Below are 18,930 nucleotides of genomic sequence, written 5' to 3' on the forward strand. Positions count from 1 at the left end.
TGCTGAAGAACTGATCAATTTATTCATGTGGCTGTTGTTTCATAATAAGAATCTTTATTAGTGTCACAGGTAGGCTCACATTAACACTGCAATGAAGTGGTCATTTTTACCAAAGCTGAAATTCCAGCATGTTCCATAGCTCAACATGGTTCTTCTGATCCTCCTTGGATAGGTCCAAAGTGTTGACTTGATGCAACCCCCCCATTTCCATTGGCTATCTTTATTTTCACCGCTTGTTTATCTGGTTCTGTCATAGTTAAATCTAAAAAGCATAGTTTCTTCCTTTGTTTGAAAAATCTAAATTTAGGATATCTATGGCCTTCCAATTCATGCTGGGGAATTTGGTGGTCATCTTCCTGATGTGCCAGTGCAGCTGCTTTGTTCGGTTCTCTCTTTTTTTGGTGGCTGTAGTTCAAGTTCTTTTTCTGTTTTTGTGCATTTTTTTTGTCTTTTGTGCAGGGATAGCGCCTGAGGACATGGAAATGGCCCTGCAGCTTTACATGCCTGATCAAAACTGATTTGCTCCCACTAACCAGCAATCCAGCTAGTTCACAGATTGGATGCTCACTGTTCTGCAAAGCACGCTCCTGGGGTTTCGATGTATATACAGCCTCTGTATTGTACCAAATCGTTTCCTGTGATCTTCAAATTCATATCACTGCCACCATGTTACATTTTCTATGTCTGCTTTACACAAACTTACCAATTTTGCACCAGGATTCTGTATGGAACCTTAGGCCACACTTGGAGTATAGTATTCAATTCTGGTCGCCACACTATCAGAAGGATGTGGAGGCTTTGGAGAGGGTGCAGAAGAGATTTACCAGGATGTTGCCTGGTATGGAGGGCATTAGCTATGAGGAGAGGTTGAATAAACTCGGTTTGTTCTCACTGGAACGACGGAGGTTGAGGGCGACCTGATAGAGGTCTACAAAACTATGAGGGGCATAGACAGAGTGGATAGCCAGAGGCTTTTTCTCAGGCTAGAGGGGTCCATTACAAGGGGCATAGGTTTAAGGTGCGAGGGGCAAGGTTTAGAGGAGATGTACGAGGCAAGTTTTTTTAAATATAGAGGGTAGTGGGTGCCTGGAAACTCGCTGCCGGAGGAGGTGGTGGAAGCAGGGATGATAGTGACGTTTAAGGGGCATCTTGACAAATACATGAATAGGATGGCAATAGTGGGATACGGACTCAGGAAGTGTAGAAGATTTCAGTTTAGACGGGCAGCATGGTCGGCGCAGGCTTGGAGGGCCGAAAGGCCTGTTTCTGTGTTGTACTTTTCTTTGTTCTTTGATTGGTAATTTATCTGTAGGTTTGGATTATTTTGGAGATGCTGTACAGAATGGCTCAGCAGCCTACTTCATAGATTCAGCAACTGTTACAAGGACAGTGCAGCTGCTATTTCTACATACACGTGACTAGCTGCTTGAGATCCTGGCAATTGCTCATTTGCTGCTTCCCTTCGTGATACCACAGTAGTGACAATCGAGGAATAACTTCCTCATGTACACTAGACAAAGAACCTGACAGACCAGGGAATTGTGTTGGTGATGAGCGAAATAGCTACTTTTCAAAGATGTTTTTTAAAATTTAGATCCAGTCTTACGCCAATTATTTACAATGACACTTTGGAAGTGCTAGTTTTTTTTGTTGGCCTACCTACACCTTAGTTTTCCCAAATGAATTAGCGAAAAATAGGAAATTTTCTCTAGTATTGGTGGGGAATGGTACTTAAATTTATGAAGGCTGCACTGTTCTGGGTATAGCCTTCTCTGTTTGACTCGAGGTGGTGAAAATCTTGTTTCATATTTTTGCAATGTGTTTCTGCCAATTATTTTTCTCTCCTTTGCTACTCCTGAAGCTGCCAAACCTGTCACTGCTTTTACTATGTGTGCCCACCTATCTGTTGTTCACGTGGGCCCTGGTGAGGAGAGTTGGCAGGCTATCGCAAGGGAATCAATTACAAGTTTCGGATGATCGGTTATGATAAGCCCCGTAAGTAACCTCCTGCCCTCCCCGTACCCATCCCAATTGTAAAACTACTACCTCTGTCAGGACTAAGACCAGTCTGCAGGGACTAGTGTTGAACTTGGGAGCTTTCATATCTGTGGTTCAGCAACTTATCTTACAACCTCAGTTGGTAATTATGAAACAGCCTTCATATTCATTTTGGGCCATAACTTCCACGTTGTGGCAATGAGCGGCATATTGCTGCTCTGTTACCGACTTGCATGCACTTCCATTCTAAAGTGCCTATCTTGCCTGACCTTCCTGACTCAGGTTGGGTGAGACTCGGGCAGCACAGAAGGTCCATGATCTAGCTGAGAAGTATAAAAGGAGTGGAGCGAAGGAGGGTGTCTCCTTTTTATGGCACTAGTTACCATAAAGCAGGTGAGTTTCAAGGTCTCATTCAAAGGGAGAAGGTGAGTGTGGAGGTGGGGGTCCAGACATGGGGGGGCTGGTGGGTGTCAGACCTCTGGGCGGTGTGGGGCTTTAGGACATTGGGGGAGTTGTGTGGGGCTTTAGGACATTGGGAGAGTTGTGTGGGGCTTTGGGACATTGGGAGAGTTGTGTGGGCCTTTAGGACATTGGGGGAGTTGTGTGGGGCTTTAGGACATTAATAATAATAATTGCTTATTGTCACAAGTAGGCTTCAATGAAGTTACTGTGAAAAGCCCCTAGTTGCCACATTCCAGCGCCTGTTCGGGGAGGATGGTACGGGAATTGAACCCGCGCTGCTGGCCTTGTTCTGTTGGGAGAGTTATGGGGCTTTCAGACATTGGGAGAGTTGTGTGGGGCTTTTGGACGTTGGGAGAGTTGTGTGGGACTTTCGGACATTGGGAGAGTTGTGTGGGGCTTCGGGACATTGGGAGAGTTGTGTGGGGCTTTCGGACATTTGGGGAGTTGTGTGGGGCTTTTGGACATTGGGGGAGTTGGGAGGGCCGTGAGGACATTTGAGGAGTTGTGTGGGGCGTTAGGACATTGGGGAAGTTGTTTGGGGCGTTTCGACATTTCGGGAATTGAGTGGGAGGTGTGGACGTTGGGCGGAGTGTGGGAGGTGTGGACGTTGGGCGGAGTGTGGGAGGTGTGGACGTTGGGCGGAGTGTGGGAGGTGTGGACGTTGGGCGGGGTGTGGGCGGAGTGTGGGAGGTGTGGGCGTTGGGCGGAGTGTGGGAGGTGGGGGCGTTGGGCGGAGTGTGGGAGGTGGGGGCGTTGGGCGGAGTGTGGGAGGTGTGGGCGTTGGGCGGAGTGTGGGAGGTGTGGGCGTTGGGCGGAGTGTGGGAGGTGTGGGCGTTGGGCGGAGTGTGGGAGGTGTGGGCGTTGGGCGGAGTGTGGGAGGTGTGGGCGTTGGGCGGAGTGTGGGAGGTGTGGACGTTGGGCGGAGTGTGGGAGGTGTGGACGTTGGGCGGAGTGTGGGAGGTGTGGACGTTGGGCGGAGTGTGGGAGGTGTGGACGTTGGGCGGAGTGTGGGAGGTGTGGACGTTGGGCGGAGTGTGGGAGGTGTGGACGTTGGGCGGAGTGTGGGAGGTGTGGGCGTTGGGCGGAGTGTGGGAGGTGTAGGCGGAGTGTGGGAGGTGTGGACGTTGGGCGGAGTGTGGGAGGTGTGGGTGTTGGGCGGAGTGTGGGAGGTGTGGACGTTGGGCGGAGTGTGGGAGGTGTGGACGTTGGGCGGAGTGTGGGAGGTGTGGACGTTGGGCGGAGTGTGGGAGGTGTGGACGTTGGGCGGAGTGTGGGAGGTGTGGACGTTGGGCGGAGTGTGGGAGGTGTGGACGTTGGGCGGAGTGTGGGAGGTGTGGACGTTGGGCGGAGTGTGGGAGGTGTGGACGTTGGGCGGAGTGTGGGAGGTGTGGACGTTGGGCGGAGTGTGGGAGGTGTGGACGTTGGGCGGAGTGTGGGAGGTGTGGACGTTGGGCGGAGTGTGGGAGGTGTGGACGTTGGGCGGAGTGTGGGAGGTGTGGACGTTGGGCGGAGTGTGGGAGGTGTGGACGTTGGGCGGGGTGTGGGAGGTGTGGGCGTTGGGCGGAGTGTGGGAGGTGTGGACGTTGGGCGGAGTGTGGGAGGTGTGGACGTTGGGCGGAGTGTGGGAGGTGTGGACGTTGGGCGGAGTGTGGGAGGTGTGGACGTTGGGCGGAGTGTGGACGTTGGGCGGAGTGTGGGAGGTGTGGACGTTGGGCGGAGTGTGGGAGGTGTGGACGTTGGGCGGAGTGTGGGAGGTGTGGACGTTGGGCGGAGTGTGGGAGGTGTGGACGTTGGGCGGAGTGTGGGAGGTGTGGACGTTGGGCGGAGTGTGGGAGGTGTGGACGTTGGGCGGAGTGTGGGAGGTGTGGACGTTGGGCGGAGTGTGGGAGGTGTGGACGTTGGGCGGAGTGTGGGAGGTGTGGACGTTGGGCGGAGTGTGGACGTTGGGCGGAGTGTGGGAGGTGTGGACGTTGGGCGGGGTGTGGGAGGTGGGGGCGTTGGGCGGAGTGTGGGAGGTGGGGGCGTTGGGCGGAGTGTGGGAGGTGTGGACGTTGGGCGGAGTGTGGGAGGTGTGGACGTTGGGCGGAGTGTGGGAGGTGTGGACGTTGGGCGGAGTGTGGACGTTGGGCGGAGTGTGGACGTTGGGCGGAGTGTGGGAGGTGTGGGCGTTGGGCGGAGTGTGGGAGGTGTGGGCGTTGGGCGGAGTGTGGGAGGTGTGGACGTTGGGCGGAGTGTGGGAGGTGTGGACGTTGGGCGGAGTGTGGGAGGTGTGGACGTTGGGCGGAGTGTGGACGTTGGGCGGAGTGTGGACGTTGGGCGGAGTGTGGACGTTGGGCGGAGTGTGGACGTTGGGCGGAGTGTGGACGTTGGGCGGAGTGTGGACGTTGGGCGGAGTGTGGACGTTGGGCGGAGTGTGGACGTTGGGCGGAGTGTGGACGTTGGGCGGAGTGTGGACGTTGGGCGGAGTGTGGACGTTGGGCGGAGTGGGAGGTGTGGACGTTGGGCGGGGTGTGGGAGGTGTGGGCGTTGGGCGGAGTGTGGGAGGTGTGGACGTTGGGCGGAGTGTGGGAGGTGTGGACGTTGGGCGGAGTGTGGGAGGTGTGGACGTTGGGCGGAGTGTGGGAGGTGTGGGCGGAGTGTGGGAGGTGTGGACGTTGGGCGGAGTGTGGGAGGTGTGGACGTTGGGCGGAGTGTGGGAGGTGTGGACGTTGGGCGGAGTGTGGGAGGTGTGGACGTTGGGCGGAGTGTGGGAGGTGTGGACGTTGGGCGGAGTGTGGGAGGTGTGGACGTTGGGCGGAGTGTGGGAGGTGTGGACGTTGGGCGGAGTGTGGGAGGTGTGGACGTTGGGCGGAGTGTGGGAGGTGTGGGCGTTGGGCGGAGTGTGGGAGGTGTGGACGTTGGGCGGAGTGTGGGAGGTGTGGACGTTGGGCGGAGTGTGGGAGGTGTGGACGTTGGGCGGAGTGTGGGAGGTGTGGACGTTGGGCGGAGTGTGGGTGGTGTGGGCGTTGGGCGGAGTGTGGGAGGTGTGGACGTTGGGCGGAGTGTGGGAGGTGTGGGCGTTGGGCGGAGTGTGGGAGGTGGGGGCGTTGGGCGGAGTGTGGGAGGTGTGGGCGTTGGGCGCAGTGTGGGAGGTGTGGGCGTTGGGCGGAGTGTGGGAGGTGTGGGCGTTGGGCGGAGTGTGGGAGGTGTGGGCGTTGGGCGGAGTGTGGGAGGTGTGGATGTTGGGCGGAGTGTGGGAGGTGTGGGCGTTGGGCGGAGTGTGGGAGGTGTGGGCGTTGGGCGGAGTGTGGGAGGTGTGGGCGTTGGGCGGAGTGTGGGAGGTGTGGGCGTTGGGCGGAGTGTGGGAGGTGTGGGCGTTGGGCGGAGTGTGGGAGGTGTGGACGTTGGGCGGAGTGTGGGAGGTGTGGACGTTGGGCGGAGTGTGGGAGGTGTGGACGTTGGGCGGAGTGTGGGAGGTGTGGGCGTTGGGCGGAGTGTGGACGTTGGGCGGAGTGTGGGAGGTGTGGACGTTGGGCGGAGTGTGGGAGGTGTGGACGTTGGGCGGAGTGTGGGAGGTGTGGACGTTGGGCGGAGTGTGGGAGGTGTGGACGTTGGGCGGAGTGTGGGAGGTGTGGACGTTGGGCGGAGTGTGGGAGGTGTGGACGTTGGGCGGAGTGTGGGAGGTGTGGACGTTGGGCGGAGTGTGGACGTTGGGCGGAGTGTGGACGTTGGGCGGAGTGTGGACGTTGGGCGGAGTGGGAGGTGTGGACGTTGGGCGGGGTGTGGGAGGTGTGGGCGTTGGGCGGAGTGTGGGAGGTGTGGACGTTGGGCGGAGTGTGGGAGGTGTGGACGTTGGGCGGAGTGTGGGAGGTGTGGGCGGAGTGTGGGAGGTGTGGACGTTGGGCGGAGTGTGGGAGGTGTGGACGTTGGGCGGAGTGTGGGAGGTGTGGACGTTGGGCGGAGTGTGGGAGGTGTGGACGTTGGGCGGAGTGTGGGAGGTGTGGACGTTGGGCGGAGTGTGGGAGGTGTGGACGTTGGGCGGAGTGTGGGAGGTGTGGACGTTGGGCGGAGTGTGGGAGGTGTGGACGTTGGGCGGAGTGTGGGAGGTGTGGACGTTGGGCGGAGTGTGGGAGGTGTGGACGTTGGGCGGAGTGTGGGAGGTGTGGACGTTGGGCGGAGTGTGGGAGGTGTGGACGTTGGGCGGAGTGTGGGAGGTGTGGACGTTGGGCGGAGTGTGGGAGGTGTGGACGTTGGGCGGAGTGTGGGAGGTGTGGACGTTGGGCGGAGTGTGGGAGGTGTGGACGTTGGGCGGAGTGTGGGAGGTGTGGGCGTTGGGCGGAGTGTGGGAGGTGTGGACGTTGGGCGGAGTGTGGGAGGTGTGGACGTTGGGCGGAGTGTGGGAGGTGTGGACGTTGGGCGGAGTGTGGGAGGTGTGGACGTTGGGCGGAGTGTGGGAGGTGTGGGCGTTGGGCGGAGTGTGGGAGGTGTGGACGTTGGGCGGAGTGTGGGAGGTGTGGACGTTGGGCGGAGTGTGGGAGGTGTGGACGTTGGGCGGAGTGTGGGAGGTGTGGACGTTGGGCGGAGTGTGGGAGGTGTGGACGTTGGGCGGAGTGTGGGAGGTGTGGACGTTGGGCGGAGTGTGGGAGGTGTGGACGTTGGGCGGAGTGTGGGTGGTGTGGGCGTTGGGCGGAGTGTGGGAGGTGTGGACGTTGGGCGGAGTGTGGGAGGTGTGGACGTTGGGCGGAGTGTGGGAGGTGGGGGCGTTGGGCGGAGTGTGGGAGGTGTGGGCGTTGGGCGCAGTGTGGGAGGTGTGGGCGTTGGGCGGAGTGTGGGAGGTGTGGGCGTTGGGCGGAGTGTGGGAGGTGTGGGCGTTGGGCGGAGTGTGGGAGGTGTGGATGTTGGGCGGAGTGTGGGAGGTGTGGGCGTTGGGCGGAGTGTGGGAGGTGTGGGCGTTGGGCGGAGTGTGGGAGGTGTGGGCGTTGGGCGGAGTGTGGGAGGTGTGGGCGTTGGGCGGAGTGTGGGAGGTGTGGGCGTTGGGCGGAGTGTGGGAGGTGTGGGCGTTGGGCGGAGTGTGGGAGGTGTGGACGTTGGGCGGAGTGTGGGAGGTGTGGACGTTGGGCGGAGTGTGGGAGGTGTGGACGTTGGGCGGAGTGTGGGAGGTGTGGGCGTTGGGCGGAGTGTGGACGTTGGGCGGAGTGTGGGAGGTGTGGACGTTGGGCGGAGTGTGGGAGGTGTGGACGTTGGGCGGAGTGTGGGAGGTGTGGACGTTGGGCGGAGTGTGGGAGGTGTGGACGTTGGGCGGAGTGTGGGAGGTGTGGACGTTGGGCGGAGTGTGGGAGGTGTGGACGTTGGGCGGAGTGTGGACGTTGGGCGGAGTGTGGACGTTGGGCGGAGTGGGAGGTGTGGACGTTGGGCGGGGTGTGGGAGGTGTGGGCGTTGGGCGGAGTGTGGGAGGTGTGGACGTTGGGCGGAGTGTGGGAGGTGTGGACGTTGGGCGGAGTGTGGGAGGTGTGGACGTTGGGCGGAGTGTGGGAGGTGTGGGCGGAGTGTGGGAGGTGTGGACGTTGGGCGGAGTGTGGGAGGTGTGGACGTTGGGCGGAGTGTGGGAGGTGTGGACGTTGGGCGGAGTGTGGGAGGTGTGGACGTTGGGCGGAGTGTGGGAGGTGTGGACGTTGGGCGGAGTGTGGGAGGTGTGGACGTTGGGCGGAGTGTGGGAGGTGTGGACGTTGGGCGGAGTGTGGGAGGTGTGGACGTTGGGCGGAGTGTGGGAGGTGTGGACGTTGGGCGGAGTGTGGGAGGTGTGGACGTTGGGCGGAGTGTGGGAGGTGTGGACGTTGGGCGGAGTGTGGGAGGTGTGGACGTTGGGCGGAGTGTGGGAGGTGTGGACGTTGGGCGGAGTGTGGGAGGTGTGGACGTTGGGCGGAGTGTGGGAGGTGTGGACGTTGGGCGGAGTGTGGGAGGTGTGGGCGTTGGGCGGAGTGTGGGAGGTGTGGACGTTGGGCGGAGTGTGGGAGGTGTGGATGTTGGGCGGAGTGTGGGAGGTGTGGACGTTGGGCGGAGTGTGGGAGGTGTGGACGTTGGGCGGAGTGTGGGAGGTGTGGGCGTTGGGCGGAGTGTGGGAGGTGTGGGCGTTGGGCGGAGTGTGGGAGGTGTGGACGTTGGGCGGAGTGTGGGAGGTGTGGACGTTGGGCGGAGTGTGGGAGGTGGGGGCGTTGGGCGGAGTGTGGGAGGTGTGGGCGTTGGGCGGAGTGTGGGAGGTGTGGGCGTTGGGCGGAGTGTGGGAGGTGTGGGCGTTGGGCGGAGTGTGGGAGGTGTGGGCGTTGGGCGGAGTGTGGGAGGTGTGGATGTTGGGCGGAGTGTGGGAGGTGTGGGCGTTGGGCGGAGTGTGGGAGGTGTGGGCGTTGGGCGGAGTGTGGGAGGTGTGGGCGTTGGGCGGAGTGTGGGAGGTGTGGGCGTTGGGCGGAGTGTGGGAGGTGTGGGCGTTGGGCGGAGTGTGGGAGGTGTGGACGTTGGGCGGAGTGTGGGAGGTGTGGACGTTGGGCGGAGTGTGGGAGGTGTGGACGTTGGGCGGAGTGTGGGAGGTGTGGACGTTGGGCGGAGTGTGGACGTTGGGCGGAGTGTGGACGTTGGGCGGAGTGTGGACGTTGGGCGGAGTGTGGACGTTGGGCGGAGTGTGGACGTTGGGCGGAGTGTGGACGTTGGGCGGAGTGTGGACGTTGGGCGGAGTGGGAGGTGTGGACGTTGGGCGGGGTGTGGGAGGTGTGGACGTTGGGCGGAGTGTGGGAGGTGTGGACGTTGGGCGGAGTGTGGGAGGTGTGGACGTTGGGCGGAGTGTGGGAGGTGTGGACGTTGGGCGGAGTGTGGGAGGTGTGGACGTTGGGCGGAGTGTGGGAGGTGTGGACGTTGGGCGGAGTGTGGACGGTGGGCGGCGTGGGAGGTGTGGACGTTGGGCGGAGTGTGGGAGGTGTGGGCGTTGGGCGGAGTGTGGGAGGTGTGGACGTTGGGCGGAGTGTGGGAGGTGTGGACGTTGGGCGGAGTGTGGGAGGTGTGGACGTTGGGCGGAGTGTGGGAGGTGTGGACGTTGGGCGGAGTGTGGGAGGTGTGGACGTTGGGCGGAGTGTGGGAGCTGGGGGCGTTGGGCGGAGTGTGGGAGGTGTGGGCGTTGGGCGGAGTGTGGGAGGTGTGGACGTTGGGCGGAGTGTGGGAGGTGTGGACGTTGGGCGGAGTGTGGGAGGTGTGGACGTTGGGCGGAGTGTGGGAGGTGTGGACGTTGGGCGGGGCGTGGGAGGTGTGGGCGTTGGGCGGAGCGTGGGAGGTGTGGACGTTGGGCGGAGCGTGGGAGGTGTGGACGTTGGGCGGAGCGTGGGAGGTGTGGGCGTTGGGCGGAGCGTGGGAGGTGTGGACGTTGGGCGGAGCGTGGGAGGTGTGGACGTTGGGCGGAGCGTGGGAGGTGTGGGCGTTGGGCGGAGCGTGGGAGGTGTGGACGTTGGGCGGAGTGTGGGAGGTGTGGACGTTGGGCGGAGTGTGGGAGGTGTGGGCGTTGGGCGGAGTGTGGGAGGTGTGGGCGTTGGGCGGAGTGTGGGAGGTGTGGGCGTTGGGCGGAGTGTGGGAGGTGTGGACGTTGGGCGGAGTGTGGGAGGTGTGGGCGTTGGGCGGAGTGTGGGAGGTGTGGACGTTGGGCGGAGTGTGGGAGGTGGGGGCGTTGGGCGGAGTGTGGGAGGTGTGGACGTTGGGCGGAGTGTGGGAGGTGTGGACGTTGGGCGGAGTGTGGGAGGTGTGGACGTTGGGCGGAGTGTGGGAGGTGTGGACGTTGGGCGGAGTGTGGGAGGTGTGGACGTTGGGCGGAGTGTGGGAGGTGTGGACGTTGGGCGGAGTGTGGGAGGTGTGGACGTTGGGCGGAGTGTGGGAGGTGTGGACGTTGGGCGGAGTGTGGGAGGTGTGGACGTTGGGCGGGGTGTGGGAGGTGTGGACGTTGGGCGGGGTGTGGGAGGTGTGGGCGTTGGGCGGAGTGTGGGAGGTGTGGACGTTGGGCGGAGTGTGGGAGGTGTGGGCGTTGGGCGGAGTGTGGGAGGTGTGGGCGTTGGGCGGAGTGTGGGAGGTGTGGGCGTTGGGCGGAGTGTGGGAGGTGTGGACGTTGGGCGGGGTGTGGGAGGTGTGGACGTTGGGCGGGGTGTGGGAGGTGGGGGCGTTGGGCGGAGTGTGGGAGGTGGGGACGTTGGGCGGGGTGTGGGAGGTTTGGGCGTTGGGCGGAGTGTGGGAGGTGTGGACGTTGGGCGGAGTGTGGGAGGTGTGGACGTTGGGCGGAGTGTGGGAGGTGTGGGCGTTGGGCGGAGTGTGGGAGGTGTGGGCGTTGGGCGGAGTGTGGGAGGTGTGGACGTTGGGCGGGGTGTGGGAGGTGTGGGCGTTGGGTGGGGTGTGGGAGGTGTGGGCGTTGGGCGGGGTGTGGGAGGTGTGGGCGTTGGGCGGAGTGTGGGCGTTGGGCGGGGTGTGGGCGGAGCGTGGGAGGTGTGGGCGTTGGGCGAGGTGTGGGCGGGGTGTGGGCGGAGCGTGGGAGGTGTGGGCGTTGGGCGGGGCGAGGGCGTGGGCGTTGGGCGGGGCGTGGGAGGTGTGGGCGTTGGGCGGGGCGGGGAGGTGTGGGCGGGGGAGGTGTGGGCGTTGGGCGGGGTGGGGAGGTTTGGGCGGGTGGCGTGGACGTTGGGTGGGGCGTGGGCGGGGGGCGTGGACGTTGGGGGGAGGGGTTGGAGGGGAAGTGCGGTTCAGATCGTGGGAGGCGCGGTTCGTACCTTCATGGGGGCGGGTTCGGACATTTTGGAGTGAGGGTATGTTGGGTTTGGTTGTTTGTGTCGGGGGATCAGGTTGCGGGTGGGCGGGCGTGTTGGGCAGAGAGTACTCTGGGGAGTTGGGTGTTGCTTTGTTGGAGGGGGTACATGGTGGGGTATCTGGGGGCTCAGGATTGTAGGGGGCAGGGTGGTGGTGATGGTCACATATGGCACTCAATTTGGGTCTTTAATTTAATCTTAATCTTTATTATTTTCGCAAGTAGGCTGACATTAACACTGCAATGAAGTTGCTGTGAAAAGCCCCTAGTCGCCTGTTCAGGAACACAGAGGGAGAATTCAGAATGTCCAAATTACCTAACAGCACGTCTTTCGGGACATGTTGGAGAAACCCACATAGATACGGGGAGAACGTGCAGACAGACAGTGACCGAAGCCAGGAATCAAACCTAAGACCTGGGCGCTGTGAAGCATCAGTGCTAAGCTTTAAAATCATTATGTTGAAATTAGTAGTGCTGTTATCCCCTTTTTAAAAAAAAATAAATAAAAAAATTATTTAATAAATTTAGTAAACCCGTTTCCTTTTTTTCCAATTAAGGGCAATTTAGTGTGGCCAATACACGTAGCCTGGGCATCTTTTTGGTTTGTGGGGCTGAGACCCACGCAGACACTGGGAGAATGTGCAAACTCCACACAGACAATGACCCGGGGCCAATATTGAACCTGGGTCCTCGGCGCCATGAGGCAGCAGTGCTAACCACTGCGCCATAATGCTGCCTGCTTTTATTCCTTCTAACTCTTTCAGAGTAACTGAGTGTAAAACTGGCAGAACCATTCTAAGTTAGCGATTCAAATCGCTTTGTCGAATTGTTCCCAACGAAGCCCGATTGTCTAGCGGAAGTTAGCCCTTTAGCGGGTAAACTATTACCTGGGAACGACAAGGTGCGGCGGTGGTGGGAAGGAGAAGGGTAGAGTGGGTTAGGATGGAGGAGCAATCTTCTGAGGGGCAGCGTTGCCAATAGCTCCGAGTGGATATTCTGGGAGCCCAGTGGTGCAATCCATGGTGATGGTATGGAATCAGCTGAGGAGGCATTTTAGATTGGAAGAGATGTCGGTGTTAACACCGCTGTGCGAGAATCATGGGTTTGAGCCGAGGTGGATGTATAGTGTATACAGGAGGTGGAGGGAAGTGGGGCTGTTCAAGGTGAGGGATCTGTACTTGGAAGAAGGGTTTGCCAGTCTGGAGGAGCTAAGGGAGAGGATGAGTTCAGGTATCTGCAGGTTAGGGACTTTGCATGAAAGGTCTGGAAGGTCCTAGATTGCCGGGATGCACCCTGCTGGAGTGATTGCTGCTTCCAGATGTGGAAGGGGAGGGAAGAATTGGGGATATACACAAGTGGCTGGGGGAGCAGGGAGGCGAGCGGGTGGTGAAGATCAAGGAGAAATGGGAAGCAGAGTTGGGAGGGGAGATCAATTGGGGAGTATGGAGTGAGGCACTGCGAAGGGTAAACGGGAATTCCTCTTGTGCAAGGATGAGCCTGATACAGTTTAAGGTGGTGCACGGTGCATATGACTCGGGTGAGAATGAGTGGGTTCTTTCAGGGGGTAGCAGATGAGTGAGAGGTGTGGGCGGGGGCCAGCGGATCACATGCACATGTTTTGAGGTTGCGAAAAATTGGGAAGATTCTGGACGGGAGTGTTCGCTGTCTTAGGTGGACCCGGACCCTTTGGTGCCGATATTTTGGGGTATCCGAGAAGCCGGAGCTCCAGGAGAGGAGGAAGGCCGATGTCATGGACTTCGCCTCTCTGATTGCACGGTGGCCAATTTTACTGGAGTGGCGGTCGGCATCGCCACCGGGCCTGGCGGCTGGGTAGGGTGACCTGTACGACTTCCTGCGGTTGGAGAAGGTAAATTATGAAAAGGGCTCTGCAGGGGGGTTTGAGAAAAGGTGGGGGATGTTTGTGACCGTGTTTGAGGAGCTGTTCGTCGCAGTGGAGGGGGTGATGTAAAGGGGAAAAAATCTGTACAGATTGTACAGTTGATTGCTGGGAAGTTTGTCCCGGGGTGTTTTTTTTTTTTTGCTGTAACCTGTTTTGATACATGTTTGTAATAAAATACATTTATAAAAAAAAAAAAACTACTATTACCTGTGAACTTCCTAGAGGGATTTCCCATTGCATCTTCATGGTAAACCTTGAATCTGACACTGGGGAGGCAGGAAGTTACATGCCTTTGTATGTGATGGTAATTGTTTAGTTTACTTGTTTTTGTTTTATACCAGTTCTGACAAATGCTCTCCGATCATCTTAACATACTTTGAAGCATGGGTTTTTGAGGAACAGGTTTTTGAGGAGCAGCCTCATTATTGGAAATCAATCCTTGATCCATCTGCCAATTTTTGCTAACATTTAGCTGGTCTTCTGGCTGCACATTATATGCTTTTTACAATGATTCTCTATCTTGAGCTTTTTGTTTTTTTCATCTGTCTTTATTTTATTTCAAAATTTTAAAATGTATCCTGCCCCTTTTTGGAATAGCACGCTAGCATTTCTGGTCATGTCATTTTGGATTAGCTAAAATAGAGAATGAGTGAGAATCCTGGAACCTTTTAGAAGATGCATCAGCAAGCAGAGTAAATTATTTAAAAATGTTACATGTTCAACAGGTAATGCTTTAGACAGAACTTTGCAGTATGTTTAGTAGTTGAATTTGGTTCACCTGTTTTAGTGCAACTGAAAGATAACATTTTTGTACTAAAATAAAAATCTGAAAGGGGTAACCCAAAAAGTTCTTCACAGATGGGTAGCAGGGTCCCGGAGTCTGCACTTTCTCCCGTGTCTACGTGGGTTTTCTCCGGCTGCTCCGGTTTCCTCCCACAAGTCCCGAAAGACATGCTTGTTCAGTAAATTGGCCATTCTGAATTCTCCCTCCGTGAACTCGAAGAGGCGCCGGAGTGTGGCGTCTAGGCGATTTTCACAGTAACTTCATTGCAGTGTTAATGTAAGCCTACTTGTGAAAATAAAGATTAATAAAGAACCTATGTGTTTTGCTTTGCAAGGTATATATCTGCATCAATAACTTGTACAAAACCCAAAAAAAAACATTTATTAAAAAAAAATAATGAAGGTTAATATTATTACTTAAATTATGATAGGAGCATAAGATAGAACATGCATAAATACGCAGTTCTTGTATATTTAACAAAAATGCTGGTGGCTCCTTGAAAATGAACATTTTTCTTTTCTAACCTGGAAAGGTTAGGTTTGCTTTTTTATTGAGTTATTGAAGGACTTCAATCATTTGCAGTAAGCATTTTGAAAGAATCAGTTCTAGAATTTATTGGGATTCACACAAACCAGTAATAATTTTAGTTAAGAAAAATAAATTGTCGAGAGTATACTGCTGTTGCTGATCTTCCAGTGCGGTGTTTAAATGTTGGTGCAGCTGAGGAAACATCCAGCTACAAAGTCACCCACCTTTGGTCATGTTTGGATTCCTGCATGGGTGGTGTAATATTGGATGAGCTGGGATGAATTGTAGCATATTATCAGTATAGGGGGAGTATGTGTATAGTTACTTGGACAGTGGAATGTTTTTAATAGGCTCAGAGGAAACCATAGTGGAAGAAGTTGCAAATGGGAGACGCTAGTCAGTATTTTCATACAGAAGGTTAATATAAAATAGAATGCTTTATTTTGGGTGCTTACTGAAGCAGGGGCTAAACATAACTTTAAAGGAAATTTGAACAGCCATTTGTAAAGGGCGAATATAGATTGGTTCCCCACTGCAGGTCTCCAGCTCCTCCTGTCCACTGCCTCTTGTAAAACTCCTCCTCCCAACCTCGGTTCCTTCCCCCCAACTTTCCACCCCGGCTAGACCACTCGGACCCTGTTCTGTCAGGCTCCGATGGCCGCAGCCCCTCCCCCACCTCACTCTCGTTCACTGGCCGGCTTAAACTGACCAGCGTGGAGGCCCCCGCCCGGGTCCTTTTCCCACTTGCCCGGCCCTAGGAAAGCCCAAAGATCCCCTTTTAGCACACAAACCCTGCATATCCACCTACACCGCAAAGAACTCTCATTTCGAGTGAAAGTCCCGTCCCTTCCCTTGTCCAAATACATACCACATTGGCTCCTTTAAATCTCTACACCCGCGCGCAGTGATACAAAAAAGAAGAAAATATAGTCATGAGGTTACATCGGCACATGGCCATTCCTCAATTTGTCAGTTCTGCCACAGTCCTTCTGCTTTCGCAAACTCCTCTGCTGCTTCCGCCATTCCAAAATAAAAGCCCCTGAGCTTGTAAGTCACCCTCAGCTTCGCTGGATATACAATGCCGCACCGCACCTTGCTAATGTACAGTGCCCTCTTCACCAGGTTGAAGGCAGCCCGCCTCCTTGCCAGCTCCACCGTAAAGTCCTGGTATACACGTATACCAGCTCCAGCCCACTGCACCACCCGCTTCTGCTTGGCCCAGCTCAGGACCTTCTCCTTCACCCTGTACCTACGGAAGCACAGAGTCACTGCCCTTGGCGGCTCACTCGCCTTTGGTACAGGCCTCCACGACCCATGAGCCCGATCCAGTTCATATCGGGAGGGGTCCTCCCCCTCCCCCAGTAGTTTTGCCAGCATCGCGGCAAAATACTCAGTCGGCTTCGGTCCTTCAACTCCTTCGGGCAGCCCCTCAATCCTCAAGTTCTGTCGCCTGGATCTGTTTTCCAGGTCTTCCATTTTTCCTCGCAGATCCTTGTTAGTATCCATCACCTTCCGCATCTCTTTCCCCATCGAGGCAAGTTGATCACCGTGCTGCAATATCGTCTCCTTCACTTCCTTCAGCACCCTTGCTTTCGCACCTCCTCCACTGCGCTCGCCACCGCCGTCCTCACCAGGGAAATCGCCTCCTCCACCAGCGCACTCACAACCTCCCTCATCTCCTTCCTCACTGTCTCCATGCATTTCGCAATCTGCGCAAACTGCTTTTCAAATTCCGCAGCCATCACCGTAGTTATTTCTTCAGCCGTAAGCAGTGCGGCCTTCCCTGGTGCTTCAGCCTCCATTTTTCCTGGTGACCCTGCAGTGACCTTTCCACTCCCCGACGGACCTTCAGCTGTTTTTTTTTCCGGACGTTTTCTTGCTCACCCTCGACATTTTTCTTCTTTTTTTCCTCCTGTGTCTTCACTGTGCCTCCTCCGTGCCTTCTCCCTGCTTCTGCCGCCTCCGCGGACCCTGGAAATGCCGTTGCCGAACGGGAGCCCTCCATTGTGCGGCCGCCTCCCGCCCGCCGTCACCGGAAGTCTCAATATTGTCATTCCTAAGTCGCATTTGGACATTCCTTTTGGGAGAATCATAAATTGCTGTTTAATTAGTGGAGCAGACAAAATGATGCCAAGTTTCTTCTACAGGAAATATGTTTTAACTTTTTTGGAAGGCTGGATTAAGTTGAAGTTTGCTTTTGGGCCATGGAAATTATTTTCAAAAAATATTACGCTGCGAGAGGGAATGAAAAGGGAATGTGAGGATAGAATAATGAGAATGTTGGTGAGCTTTTAACGCTGTGGTGTCATAAATAATGAGAAATGGAGTTTGAATTTATATTGATTTGGGACATCCGAAAACACTACAGTGTAGCTTTTGCTGTAATATGGCCAAATTTTAAACAGCAGGGTCCTATAAAAAGCAGTGAGAAATAAGGGACCCAAAGGATTGGTGAGAGACAGATAGCAATAGATTAAGAAGTAGTGAGGTATTCTGTGGTGTTAAGACTAAAAGGAATTACAAGAAAACAACCTATTTCCGGTTTGGTTAAGATGAGGGGCAAATTTGCAGGGGAATTGTAGAGATGCGCATGCATGATAGGAACCTCACAAATGGAGGTTTCAAATATCGTGTAGACTGAGGGATTGAAGAGAAGACATGGGGAAGAATTTCTGGATTGAGTATGGGAGAATTTTCTTGAGCAGTACATTTCAGGGCCAATGAGGAAAGAGGACTTTTTGGGAAACAGAAAATTGCTGAAAAAACTCCGATCCGGCAACATCTGGAGAGAGAAAAGTTAATTTTTCTAGTCCTTGTGACTCTTCTTTGAGCTTTTCTGCAGAGTTTCCCCAGTATTTTCTTTAATTTCAGATTTCCAGCATCCACAGCATTTTGTTTTGATTATTGGATATTTTTGGATCTGGTTCTAGCGACTGAAATGGTTTAATTGGATCAGGTACCACTAGGGGAATGTGTAGGAACAGTGATCATTGTATCAAAAGATTTAGATGAACGCCCAAACTCTCAATGAGCAATCCAGAATAAAAATACTTAAGAGGACAGCTGATTTCATCAGGTTAAGAAGGGATCCATCGCAGATAAAATGAAATCAAAGATTGGTAGGTAAAACTGTAATTTAACATTGGGATGATTTGGGTACTGCTGAGGAGGAAAGATAGGTCAACCAAATCTAGGGCTACTTGGACGATAAAAGAGATGGAGAATAAGATGCAGCAGACTGAGGGCTTTGATAGATGTCAGGAGAGAATTGGCCTGTCTAAAGAAAGTTCAGAGACAACGTCAAAAAGGAAATGAGGAGAGAGTACGAGAAGAAACTGGCGATTAATAATATGGCATCCAAAATTCAACTTCAGGCGTATAAATGAATGTTCATCAGGATACTTGAGAGAATGCTCCTCCTTGTCTTCAATAAGTTGTCATGAGAATGTCGCTTTAAGAAATGTTTGGCTGCTGATATTACTGCAGTGATGTCAGAGTGTGGGTGGAGCTGGGCTCTCTGTCAGCTTTTTACTTTTGTTTTAGACTTTGCTGCAGGGTGTGTTTTAGTTTTGTTTTCAGTGTTGGAGCTGAAGTCAGACAGAGTGGGTGTACTGTTGATCTCTGCCATGAAAATACTATCTCGTGATCATTTGGTGAATTCAGAATTATAAATGTTCTCCGTAGTGAATGTAAACCTAATGTGCTTCTGTTAAAAGGTGTTTCTTCTGTCTTCTGGCTGTTGTTTGGGAAATTATTAAGGATTACTTAGTGTTGTATTCTTTGGGGGTTGTATTTGAATTAATGGTTGCTAAGATGTTCATTGTATGTTTTTAAAAAGGTTAACTTGATTTCATAGAATAAACATTGTTTTGCTTTAAAAAATACGTTTTCCATTTCTGCTGTACCACACCTGTAGAGTTGGCCGTGTGCTCCCCATACTACAATCTATTAAAAGTTGTGGGTCAGGTGAACTCCATGATACACTTTGGGGTTCTCTAAACCCTGGCCCATAACAAATACAGTAGGATCTTTTACAGCCACCTGAGTGGGCTGACATGACCTCATGTTTATTGACTCCGTCAATAGATATTGCATTTTCTCAGCACTCAAATGAAGTGTAGCTCTAGGTTATGTGCGTAAAGCTCCAGTTTCTGGGGCTTGAACCTGTGACCTCCTGGCTGCAGTGAGTATGCTACTAATGATCCCAGGCTGACGATTCAATGTGCATTTCTATTCTGTTAATGTAATAACAGTCCCTTGGTGCTTTGCGTGGAGAGATGGACTGAGCAGCAGAGTAATTAAAGTTGGATGAAGGCATAGTTATAATGCTAGGTTTTGAACACGTTATTAAGGACAATGAGATTTTGGTTGGGTGTTTCAGAATGTGATACTTTAAAAAAAAAAAAAAATTTTGTTTATTGGTTTTTGCATTTGATTATGACAACATTGCGAAAAAAACAA

General features: G+C 55.0%; 1 protein-coding gene across 5 annotated transcripts in view; it reads left to right on the forward strand.

Moving 5' to 3' along the window:
• birc6 (baculoviral IAP repeat containing 6) overlaps window positions 1–18,930 on the forward strand; it is a 371,663-nt gene that overhangs the window by 13,102 nt on the left and 339,631 nt on the right. The gene's annotated exons all lie outside the window — the stretch shown is intronic.

This window comes from Scyliorhinus torazame, chromosome 1, assembly GCF_047496885.1.
Source record: "Scyliorhinus torazame isolate Kashiwa2021f chromosome 1, sScyTor2.1, whole genome shotgun sequence".
Lineage (NCBI taxonomy): Eukaryota > Metazoa > Chordata > Chondrichthyes > Carcharhiniformes > Scyliorhinidae > Scyliorhinus > Scyliorhinus torazame.